At 45.0% G+C, this 11,626-nt stretch overlaps 1 pseudogene; it reads right to left on the bottom strand.

The window, feature by feature from the left end:
* Positions 1 to 576: 576 nt before the first annotated feature.
* On the bottom strand, positions 577 to 694 carry LOC126238629 (5S ribosomal RNA; annotated as a pseudogene).
* Positions 695 to 11,626: the final 10,932 nt, after the last annotated feature.

Genomic DNA, 11,626 nt, shown 5'->3' with positions numbered 1-11,626 from the left:
ATTAAAACTGCAGTCATCATACGTGCTGATTAACTTCCTACGAGATACGCTGAGCGAAATGGAATTGTTGTGTATTACTCACCTGTGGCTCTCTAGACCGTGTAATGTGAAGCAGAGCTTCCATATTTCTTTCTGCTCTGCTGCACAGAAGTGAAGCGTATATATTAATATTTTTGAAGCCCTTCAGGTGGAAGAGTGAACGCTGTTTCACAGACTGCTCACGGAGAGAGTGATATTTTCGGTCGCATGTGAATGTTCCAACATGAAATGCTGTTGTACTAGATGCATAAAAATTTCTATCCAGTTCTAATGATGAAACATAAATATTCAACCACATATATAAATAGAGTGTCCCAGCAAACTCTTGCATTAAAACCACTCCGTCTACAGGCCACAAGTGGCCCATCGGGACCATCCGACCGCCGTGTCATCCTAAGGGGAGAATGCGGATAGGAGGGGCGTGAGGTCAGCGCACCGCTCTCCCGGTCGTAATGATGGTATTCTCGACCGAAGCCGCTACTATTCGCTCGAGTAACTCCTCAGTTGGCATCACGAGGCTGAGTGCACCCCGAAAAATGGCAACAGCGCATGGCGGCCTGGATGGTCACCCATCCAAGTGCCGACCACGCCCCACAGCGCTTAACTTCGGTGATCTCAAGGGAACCGGTGTATCCACTGCGGCAAGGCCGTTGCCTAACTCTTGCATTAGCAAGAACTATATTAAGTGACAAGAAAACAGTGCTGGCATGGGTTGTTTGGTTTCAAAAGGTCTCCCAGCATACGCTGCAGGAAATCTCGTAAATGACGGAGTCTAAAAGAATACAACGGCCGCTAGCGTTTTTGAAATGACTGTTTTTAGATTAATTCTTGGATGATATAGGAAATCAGGTGATTCTGCTCATCTTTCACGAAGGTCTGAACAATAGGAAGCCGTGAGCACTGTTTATCTCGCATTATCTGACACATGAGAAAACGAAAGTCCGAGTTTATGTGTCGTTGTTGATGATGATGATGATGATCATGACGGAGATGTAGGGCGCTCAAAAGCATGGACATCAACATTCTTCCCTCATATCAACATAACGTCTTGTGCTTCGAACAAAATTTGTGATAGTACCCGTCTATGTTCTCCTCATGAGATCAGTTAATTACTTTTTGCACCGACTGCGTCTGAATGGCCAGCTGTAATAATTTCAGGCTAGTGTAACTCTTAGAATTTCTCTGAAAAATTAATCGTGCACATAAGTCAAATGGAAATTCTCTGGATCAAACGGCATCTGTTCGACTCTGCTTTCTGGGTTGGGTAGCAATAGCGCTAATGAAGAACGATTCCAAAGCTGCGAGGTAAATGGCAGTAGCAACATATATTCTGTGATTGGTGCTGTTGACCTAAAAGAACTTACGAACACAGTATTTCTGGTAAAAAATTTATGCAGGTTGTTTCGCAATTCCTGATAGAGGCTGTTAGGTATTGTATAGGGGACTTACAGTAGATAAACATTTGATGAGGAACCTATATGTGGAAATTAAAAGTTTGGATACAAACCAAGTTTGAAGATCGGATCTCTTTCAAATCTCCACCTCACGGTACACACACAAGATGAGAAGAGGGCGCCTTCGTCAGTCCTTGTGGTAATTATGACACCACATGACATAAGCGACCGATTGTAACAACGGCTACGAGAAACTAATACGTTTGCAACTACGAGGCCAAACTGAGGTGCCCCACGGACGCACCTCACACCCTGCCTTAGGGAAGAAATTCGACGACGAATACTCGAAACATACCCCATGCCATCGGCTCCGGTAGAGTACATAGGTCAGAGCTCATTGTCTCAGCGGTGTACACATCGTGAAGCGGGACATGCAATCTTCAAAATTATTTTACATCCAAACCGTACATTTCCGGACATGGGATGCTTATCAGATCTCTATTTGCTAATTCTCCCCTACAAGTCCTAACAGTCTCACGGAATTGGGAAACACCATGTATATTTTTTCTGTCGTTTCGGGCCATTAGAGACCACGTGAAGTAAATTCAAGGCACTTCTGAAAACCTGAATTGCAGCCCAGACGCGTTGTATTCTTTCTGTGGCCTCCTGTCTCCTCTCTTCTGCCCAGTCGCTGTTCTGATTTTGCACTCGCTGAAAACCACTAATGTTGCTGATCAGCGATCTGTACTTTGAACACCTAGAGATCTCGTTGTGATTTACGTGAGAGCTCTTGAGGTCCTTCCTTACTTCTTTGCACCATTCGTCACCGACTTAAGGCCTGTTGTCCAATATATTAAAAATCTGCTTCGTTGATAGGGTTGTATCTATTCTAAACATACGTCTGTAGAAGTTTAGTCGCTCGTTATCCCTGTTTAACTCCTCTCTTACTCAAAGTATGTGTGTCTCTGTATTATCCTAGGACCCATTATTTTGCGAAGGAACTTGCTCTCTGTCTTCCCGGATTCTCCCAGCCCACCCGTTCCTGTCATTCTGAGGCATCCCCCTGCGTGCAGATATCTAGACAACTGGCCAATAAAATTGCTACACCAAGACGAAATGCAGATGATAAATAGGTATTAATTGGACAAATATATTATACTAGAACTAACATGTGATGACATTATCACGCAATTTTGGTGCACAAGATCCTGAGAAATCAGTATCCAGAACTACCACCTCTGGCCGTAATAACGGCCTTGATACTCCTGGGCATTGAGTCATACAGAGCTTGGATGGCGTGTACAAGTACAGCTGCCCATGCAGCTTCAACACGATACCACAGTTCATCAAGAGTAGTGACTGGCGTATTGTGACGAGCCAGTTGCTCGGCCACCATTGACCAGACGTTTTCAGTTGGTGAGAGATCTGGAGAATCTGCTGGCCAGGGCAGCAATCGAACATTTTGTGTATCCAGAAAGGCCCGTACGTGGCCTGCACCATGCGGTCGTGCATTATCCTGCTGAAATGTAGGGTTTCGCAGGGATCGAATGAAGGGTATAGCCACGGGTCGTAACACATCTGAAATGTAACGTCCACTGTTCAAAGTGCCGTCAATGCGAACAAGAGGTGACCGAGACGTGTAACCAATGGCACCCCATACCATCACGCCGGGTGATACGCCAGTATGGCGATGACGAATACACGCTTCCAATGTGCGTTCACCGCGATGTCGCCAAACACGGATGCGACCATCATGATGCTGTATACAGAACCTGGAGTCATGCGAAAAAATGACGTTTTCCCATTCGTGCACCCAGGTTCGTCGTTGAGTGCACCATCGCAGGCGCTCCTGTCTGTGATGCAGCGTCAAGGGTAACCGCAGCCATGGTCTCCGAGCTGATAGTCCATGCTGCTGCAAACGTCGTCGAACTGTTCGTGTAGATGGTCGTTGTCTTGCAAACGTCCCCATCTGTTGACTCAGGGATCGAGACGTGGCTGCACGATCCGTTACATCCACGCGGATAAGATGCCTGTCATCTCGACTGCTGGCGATACGAGGCCGTTGGGATCCAGCACGGCGTTCCATATTACTGTCCTGAACCCACCGATTCCATATTCTGCCAACAGTCATTGGATCTCGAACAATGCGAGCAGCAATGTCGCGATGCGATAAATCGCAATCGCGATAGGCTACAATCCGACCTTTATCAAAGTCGGAAACGTGACGGTACGCATTTCTCCTCCTTCCACGAGGCATCACAAAAACGTTTCAGCAGGCAAGGCCGGTCAACTGCTTTTTGTGTATGAGAAATCGGTTGGAAACTTTCCTCATGTCATCACGTTGTAGGTGTCGCCACCGGCGCCAACCTTGTGTGAATGCTCTGAAAAGCTAATCCTCTGCATATGACAGCATCTTCTTCCAGTCGGTTAAATTTCGCGTCTGTAGCACGACATCTTCATGGTGTAGGAATTTTAATGGCCAGTAGTGTACCTCTACATCAGTACTCCGCAAGCTACCTGACGTTATTTGGCAGAGGGTCCTTATGGCACTACTAACTGATCACTCCTTCTCTATTTCACTCGCGAATGTAGTAGGGAACTCTGTACTAGCTACAGTTACTCGTCGTGGTCCTTTCGCGAGATGTTTGTGGGAGAATGTGATATGTTGTCCAGCTCTTCCCGGAAATACCTTTCTCGAAATTTCGATAGCAAACCTCTCCGTGATGCACAACACCTCTCTATTAGCGCCTGCTGGTTGGTTGGTTCAAATGGCTCTGAGCACTATGGGACTTAACATCGGACGTCATCAGTCCCCTAGAACTTAGAACTACTTAAGGGGCTCCGGAACGCCCTGTACTTGCAATGTTAAAATAACGCTTATAAATTACATCTTTCCTCACAAAGTATTTGAGGTAGGAAGTTGAACGTTTTACAGATTATTTATTGGAATATGGACTACAACTTAACACAGGGATTTTAGAAAATTTTAGTTCAGTTATTAAAGATTTTTTTTTTCAATTGTAATGAAAATTCACAACATTTTTTTGCAATTTTTTATTTATATATTCAAAAATATACAGTTTTTTGGAAAAAGGCTGTGTTAAATTATGCAGAAGGTACTGTGTAACATTTACTGAAAGTTTGAAACAAATATGTTTGGAAGACCCTTAGAAAACATGTAATTAGTATGAGAAAATAAAAGTTTTGGGAATCGAGCGAGAAAGATTGGATTAACTTTTTGGTGCATTCCAGGTCCATAGGATGGATTATCTTCATCCTCTGCAAACTCCTCCTCCAGCTTCCTCTTGTTCCTCCTCCTGTTTACTCTTGCTTGTATTTCTAGACTCTTTACTGCCCTGTCTGCAGCCCGAAGGCGTTCCTTGTCTAAAGAAAGCATCGCTCGTACCATGTTAGAACCTATCTTCATTCCCATATTTCTAAATACCTTGCACCTTACAATGTTGCCATCATTGAAAGTCGCAACAGCATCATACACACCAAACTGAAGTGTTTCTATTCCAACAAATACAGTCTTGGGGATTCTCGACCATATAACACTATTTACACTTTCATTGGGGTTTTGAGTTTTTCCGTGGATACACTTTTTCAACAGTTCAGGTGCTGCTAAGTCTCTGAAAATAGGTTTTATCACCTCCATTATTGCATGAGGCAGACTATGCTTATGAGTGTACACTTCACCAGTTAGCAATCCTTTGTTATATTTACACCAACTGTCTTCTTCTTTGGGACACAAGCTATGTTGGGGATTTTCATCGTCTTTATTGTTTAGAGTAATAACACATACCTTTGGCTTTCCAACATTTCTCCTTTTCTTAAAAGCCTTCAGAGGATTTCTAATAACTTTACTTTTACTCATTATTATACTTCAACAAAACAGAGACTCAAGAAACAGAATTAATTACGAATATTTTCGAGATAACGACAGAGTAAATAAACATGAAACAATCGACAATCACACCACCGATATATATTGAACCATCACAGGTTAGCCACAACACATACTTTATCTCACATCACTAAAATGTACCTGATGAACACGGACGTTAATAATAACACCATTTGGCAGCAGTTTAACAGCACCACAGTGGGTCACGCCCATGTAGAACACATTTCAAACAAAATTTAAAAATAGTTGTAGTGTTCGGAATTGAATAAATTATACATCTATTAAAAGGTAATAGTCTGCAGATTAAGAAAACGCAAAAAAGTAAAAATTTAACTTTTCATGATTTTGAGCCTTTCCGGAGCCCCTTAAACCTAACTAACCTAAGGACAACACACACATCCATACCCGAGGCAGGATTCGAACCTGCGACCGTAGCGGTCGCGCGGTTCCAGACTGTAGCGCCAGAACCGCTCGGCCACCAGCGGCCGGCGCTGGTTGGTTGGGTTGGGTTCTTTGGGGAGGAGACGAGATAGCGAGATCATCGGTCTCATCGGATTAGGGAAGGAAGTCGGCCGTGCCATTTCAAAGGAACCATCCCCGGATTTGCCTGGAGCGATTTAGGGAAATCACGGAAAACCTAAATCAGGATGGCCAGACGAGGGAGTCCCGAACGCGAGTCCAGTGTGCTAGCCACTGCGCCACCTCGCTCGGTTTAGCGCCTGCCACTGCATTTCGCTGAGCATTTCGATGAGCACCTGTATAACGCTCTCGCGCCTACTAAACGATTCCGTGACGAAAAACGCCCCTCTTCGTTGGATTTTCTCTCTCTCTTCTATCAGTCCTACCTGCTAAGGGTCAGAGGTTGACGAACAATATTCAAGAATCGGTCGAGCAAGCCTTATAAACCACTTCTTTTGTGGATGAACTACATTTCGTCAAGATTCTCCCAATGAATCTCAGTCTGGCATCTGCTTTTCCTGCTATTTGGTTTATGTGGTCAATCCACTTAAGGTCGCTCTGGGTAACTTCTCCTAGATCTTTTACTGTGGTTACAGTTTCCGGCAGTTTCCCATTAACACTGTGGGTGTACAGTATGGGATTTCTTTTAATATGTACGCGCATTATGTTACATTTATTTACGTTCTGGGTCAGCTGCCAGAGCCTGCACCATTCATCAATCCTCTGCAGAACATTCTGCAAATGGATAGTATGTCTCGGCGTTGATACCTTCTTACAGACAACCGCATCACCTGCGAACAGCCTTAAAGAGCTTCCGACGCATTCTACTAGATAGTTTATATACATTGTAAACAGTAATGATCGTATCACACTTACTTGGAGTACATCCGATATTACCCTTATTTCCGTCGCTTTTGTTCCTTTAAGAGCGATACGTTGAGTTCCGTCTGCAAGGAAGTCTTGAATCGATTCGCAAATCAGGTCCGATACTCAATGAGCTCGTATTTTTTCACTAACCACACTGCGGGACGGTATCAGATGCCTTCTTGAAGTCGAGGAACACTGCAACAACCTGACCACCGATGTCTACAGCGCTATGTATCTCGTGGAGGAAGAGAGCGAGCCGAATTTAGCAAGATCTCTATTTTTGGAATGGATGTAGATTTTTATAGAGATTTTCGTTCTCCATGAACGTCATATATATGAGCATAAAACATGTTCTATAATTCTCCAAAAGATTGACCTCAACGATGTAGGTCTATAATTATGCGCATCTGTCCTACGACTCGTCTTGAAACCGGGTATGTCCTGCGGTTTTTTTTCTTGTCACTAGGCAGCTTTCGTTGCTTCATCAATTTACGATAAACTGCTGTCAGGAAGAGAGCAAAATTCGGATTTTGTTACAGTATTTTAGAGTCTGTGTTTAGTTATTCTTGAAATTGCCTTTTCCTTGTATAGGACATGCATCCTACTAAAAGAAACGGCCATATTCTCTCTTCTGCAGTCGTTGTCGTTTTCTAGAGCTGGTTTTCATTCCACTATCTCGTGGGGAAACACCCTGTATATTCTTAATGCATTTCAGTACGTAAGCTATAAAAACAAAAGCGCCCGGAAATGCGTCGAGCGCCGGAAAAATTACAGGGAAAAATGTCAAAGATTTTGCTAAGAACGGAGACTTTAAGTGCCCGACCCGACGTAGGAAATACTGACCCGTCTTCCATCGAGATGGCCGCACGATTCGTCTCATCTCCAACACTGGCCTTCTACGAGTGCCCTCTTGTATCACCTCGAAAATTGTGGACCTTCCTTCGACAATGGGGTTCATAGACTCTGCTGCACTGTTTTTTCTCATGTTGCCAACCCCTTTCCCATAGCGTCTTTTCAGAGAAATATTCTGCTCTGACTTCATTTTTATGGATGGCAATATGCGACCACATCTAACTGCGCAAGTGGAGGAGCTATTTGAACGATAGGCCCATTGGTGAATGGATTGACCTGCCCGTTCTTCCTACCTAAATTCCATTGGGCACGCTTGGGATGCTTTGGGGAGACATACTGTAGCACGTCCACATGCTTGAACAACCATCCAGCAGTTGTGAACCAGTCTGATGGAGGAATGGAACGCTCTACCACAAAACGCCGTACCAACCCTGTAGCCAGCGTGGGAGCACGTTACAGAGCATGCACTGACGTCCGTGGTGATCACACACCATACTAACAACCACGTCCCTCCTTTGGTAATGTCCGGGGACCATCATGAATCGAGATAACTTCAGTATAATTGTTATCTATGAGTGGAAGTTCAAGAATGGTTCAAATGGCTCTAAGCACTAAGGGACCTAACATCTGAGGTCATCAGTCCCCTAAAACTTAGAACTACTTAAACCTAACTAACCTAAGGACATCACACACATCCATGCCCGAGGCAGGATTCGAACCTGCGATCGTAGCAACAGGGCGGTTCCGGACTGAAGCGCCTAGAACCGCTCGGTCACAGCTGCCGGCATGAGTGAAAGTGTCATTTACGTTTATCCTTTCGTACTGTGCTGTAGCAGTTCTTTACACACTGAATCGCCAAAGACACTGGTAGAGACATGCGTATTCAAATACACAGATATGGAAACAGGCACAATACGGCGCTGCGGTCGACAACGCCTATATAAGACAGCAAGTGTCTGGCGCAGTTGTTAGATCCGTTATTGCTACTACAGACAGGTTATCAAGATTTAAATGAGCTTGATGGTGGTGTTACAGTCGCCACACGTGCGATGGGACACAGCATCTCCGAGATAGTGATGAAGTGAGGATTTTCCCCTATGATCATTTCACGAGTGTACAGTGAATATCAGGAATCCGGGAAGACATCAAATCTCCGACATCGCTGCGGGCGGAAAAAGATCTTGCAAGAATAGGAACAACGGCGACTAAAGAGAATTGTTTAGCGTGACAGTAGTGCAACACTTCTGCAAATTGCCACAGATTTCAATGCTGGGCAATCAAAAAGTTCAAATGTTCAAATGTGTGTGAATTCCTAAGGGACCAAACTGCTCAGGTCATCGGCCCCTGGACTTTCACATTATTTATGCTGAGACCAACACACACACCCATGCCCGAGGGAGGACTCGAACCTCTGGCGAGAGGGGCCGCGCAATCCGTGACATGGCGCCTCAAACCGCCTGGCCACTCCGCGCGGCCATAAACAAGTGTCAGCGTGCGAACCGTTCAACGAAACATCATCGATATGGGCTTTCGGAGCCGAAGACTCATTCGTGTACCCTTGTTGACTGCACGACTACAAATCTTTACGCCTCGCCTGCGCCCGTCAACACCGACATTGGACTGTTTATGACTGCATGACTGGAGACATGATGCCTGGTCGGACGAGTCTCGTTTCTACATCTACATATACATCTACATTTATACTCCGCAAGCCACCCAACGGTGTGTGGCGGAGGGCACTTTACGTGCCACTGTCATTACCTCCCTTTCCTGTTCCAGTCGCGTATGGTTCGCGGGAAGAACGACTGTCTGAAAGCCTCCGTGCCCGCTCTAATCTCTCTAATTTTACATTCGTGATCTCCTCGGGAGGTATAAGTAGGGGGAAGCAATATATTCGATACCTCATCCAGAAACGCACCCTCTCGAAACCTGGCGAGCAAGCTACACCGCGATGCAGAGCGCCTCTCTTGCGGAGTCTGCCACTTTAGTTTATTAAACATCTCCGTAACGCTATCACGGTTACCAAATAACCCTGTGACGAAACGCGCCGCTCTTCTTTGGATCTTCTCTATCTCCTCCGTCAACCCGATCTGGTACGGATCCCACACTGATGAGCAATACTCAAGTATAGGTCGAACGAGTGTTTCGTAAGCCACCTCCTTTGTTGATGGACTACTTTTTCTAAGCACTCTCCCAATGAATCTGAACCTGGTACCCGCCTTACCAACAATTAATTTTATATGATCATTCCACTTCAAATCGTTCCGCACGCATACTCCCAGATATTTTACAGAAGTAACTGCTACCAGTGTTTGTTCCGCTACCATATAATCATACAATAAAGGATCCTTCTTTCTATGTATTCGCATTTTTCAAACTGGAAGTGTACGGGTATGGAAACAGCCTCACGAATCCATGGACGCTGCACATCGGCAGGAACTGTTTAAGCTGGTGGAGGCTCTGTAATGTTGTGGGGCGTGTGCAGTTGGTGTGATATGGGACCTCTAATATGTCTAGATACGACTCTGAGAGATGACACGTACGTCAGTATCGTGTCTGGTCAGCTGCATCCATTCACGTCCATTGTGCATTGCGACGGACTTGGCCAATTCCAGCAGGACAATGCGACACACCGCAAGTTCAGAATTGCTACAGAGTGGCTCCAGGAACATTCGTCTAACTTTAAACACTTCCGCTGGCCACAAAACTCCGCAGACATGAACATTATTGAGCATATGTGGGATGTCTTGCAGCGTGCTGTTCAGAAGAGATCTTAACCTCCTCGTACTCGTACGGATTTGTGGACAGCCCTGCAGGATTCACAGTGTCAGTTCCCTCCAGAACTATTGCAGATATTAGTTCAGTGCATGCCACGTCGTGTTGCGCAGCTTCTGCGCGATCGCTGGGGCCCTACACGATATTAGGCAAGTGTACCAGTTTCTTTGGCTCTTCAGTGTATGTATAGTTCAAGTTCCATGGAGCTATGTTACTTGGTACTAATACATCATGTGAAAGTTACTTTCGTCCTTAAATTTTGCACGCCACTGTTTATGCCCATGAAGTCAGATGTATTTTTTCTTGCTTGTTAACTCTACGTTATATTGTTTCTCGATATTGATAAACACATAGAAGCACCTGTTACAGGTGTGATAACCACTGGTAGACCTTTGCAGTTCCCAAACTATGAAAAGCTACCTTCTGTTCTTTGAGGTATTTCGATTTGCATCCGTTACGGTGATACGTAAGAAATAAATGTATGAAATCAGGGCAAACAAGTGAAGTATTACAGTTTCGTATACTGTACATAAGTCATGTGACTATTTCACTTTGATGCTGGCTACGTCCGCAGTACCCTTGCTCGTTTCACAGATGTTTCTATTGTATGGTAATTGTCGCCGTGCTATGACTTTCTGTCAGATAAATAAAAAAAGTGCTGCCATCTGTTGTTCTGCAGTCGTATACGATAATTTGCTATGAGGGTTTTGCATGGACGTTTTGGGCAGTGTCTCTAGTATGCCCGTCGATCGCATCAAATCGCTCTTTTCAGTTCTGAGCGCACTGTGAGCGAGTAAAGGTGCCTAGAACAACAGTGCTCTCGCCAAGTATGAGGGCCCGCTGAGGGGTTTCGCCTGAAGGTATGCAGCCCACCTAACACACCTGCCACGCACTTCCTTCTTCATGGCAATTCTCAGCCGCACTCTGCAGGGACAGTGAAGATGTCCCTGCAGCCCTTTCGTTGGAAAGTATTCGATCACCCACAACGCTAACCTAATTGGCTTGTCCTGAGTATCATCTCTGTCCACTTGAAGTGCTGGACATAAAGACACCACTTGGGCACAGACAACACGCTATAGTTCAGCGTACATAATCATCGGAAAGCACTGGTGACTGCGTTCTATGACGAGGGTGTTGGAAAATTGGTATAACGCTACGAAAAATGTCTAAGTCGGTTGTTTCTGTATCGTCAGCGATCAGACCTTACTTTCTGAACAGCCCTAGTACTTTGTACTGTAAGGTTCATGTCTGATCAACAACAACTGTGTAAGCTGTAAATAACTTTGGTTTAATGTTGCAAACTTATCGCAGAAGTACATGAATTTGCACAGTT

The sequence above is a fragment of the Schistocerca nitens genome, chromosome 2 (genome assembly GCF_023898315.1).
Source record: "Schistocerca nitens isolate TAMUIC-IGC-003100 chromosome 2, iqSchNite1.1, whole genome shotgun sequence".
Lineage (NCBI taxonomy): Eukaryota > Metazoa > Arthropoda > Insecta > Orthoptera > Acrididae > Schistocerca > Schistocerca nitens.
The sequence above is the reverse complement of the archived record's forward strand: the minus strand, read 5'-3'. Positions and strand labels throughout refer to the sequence as shown.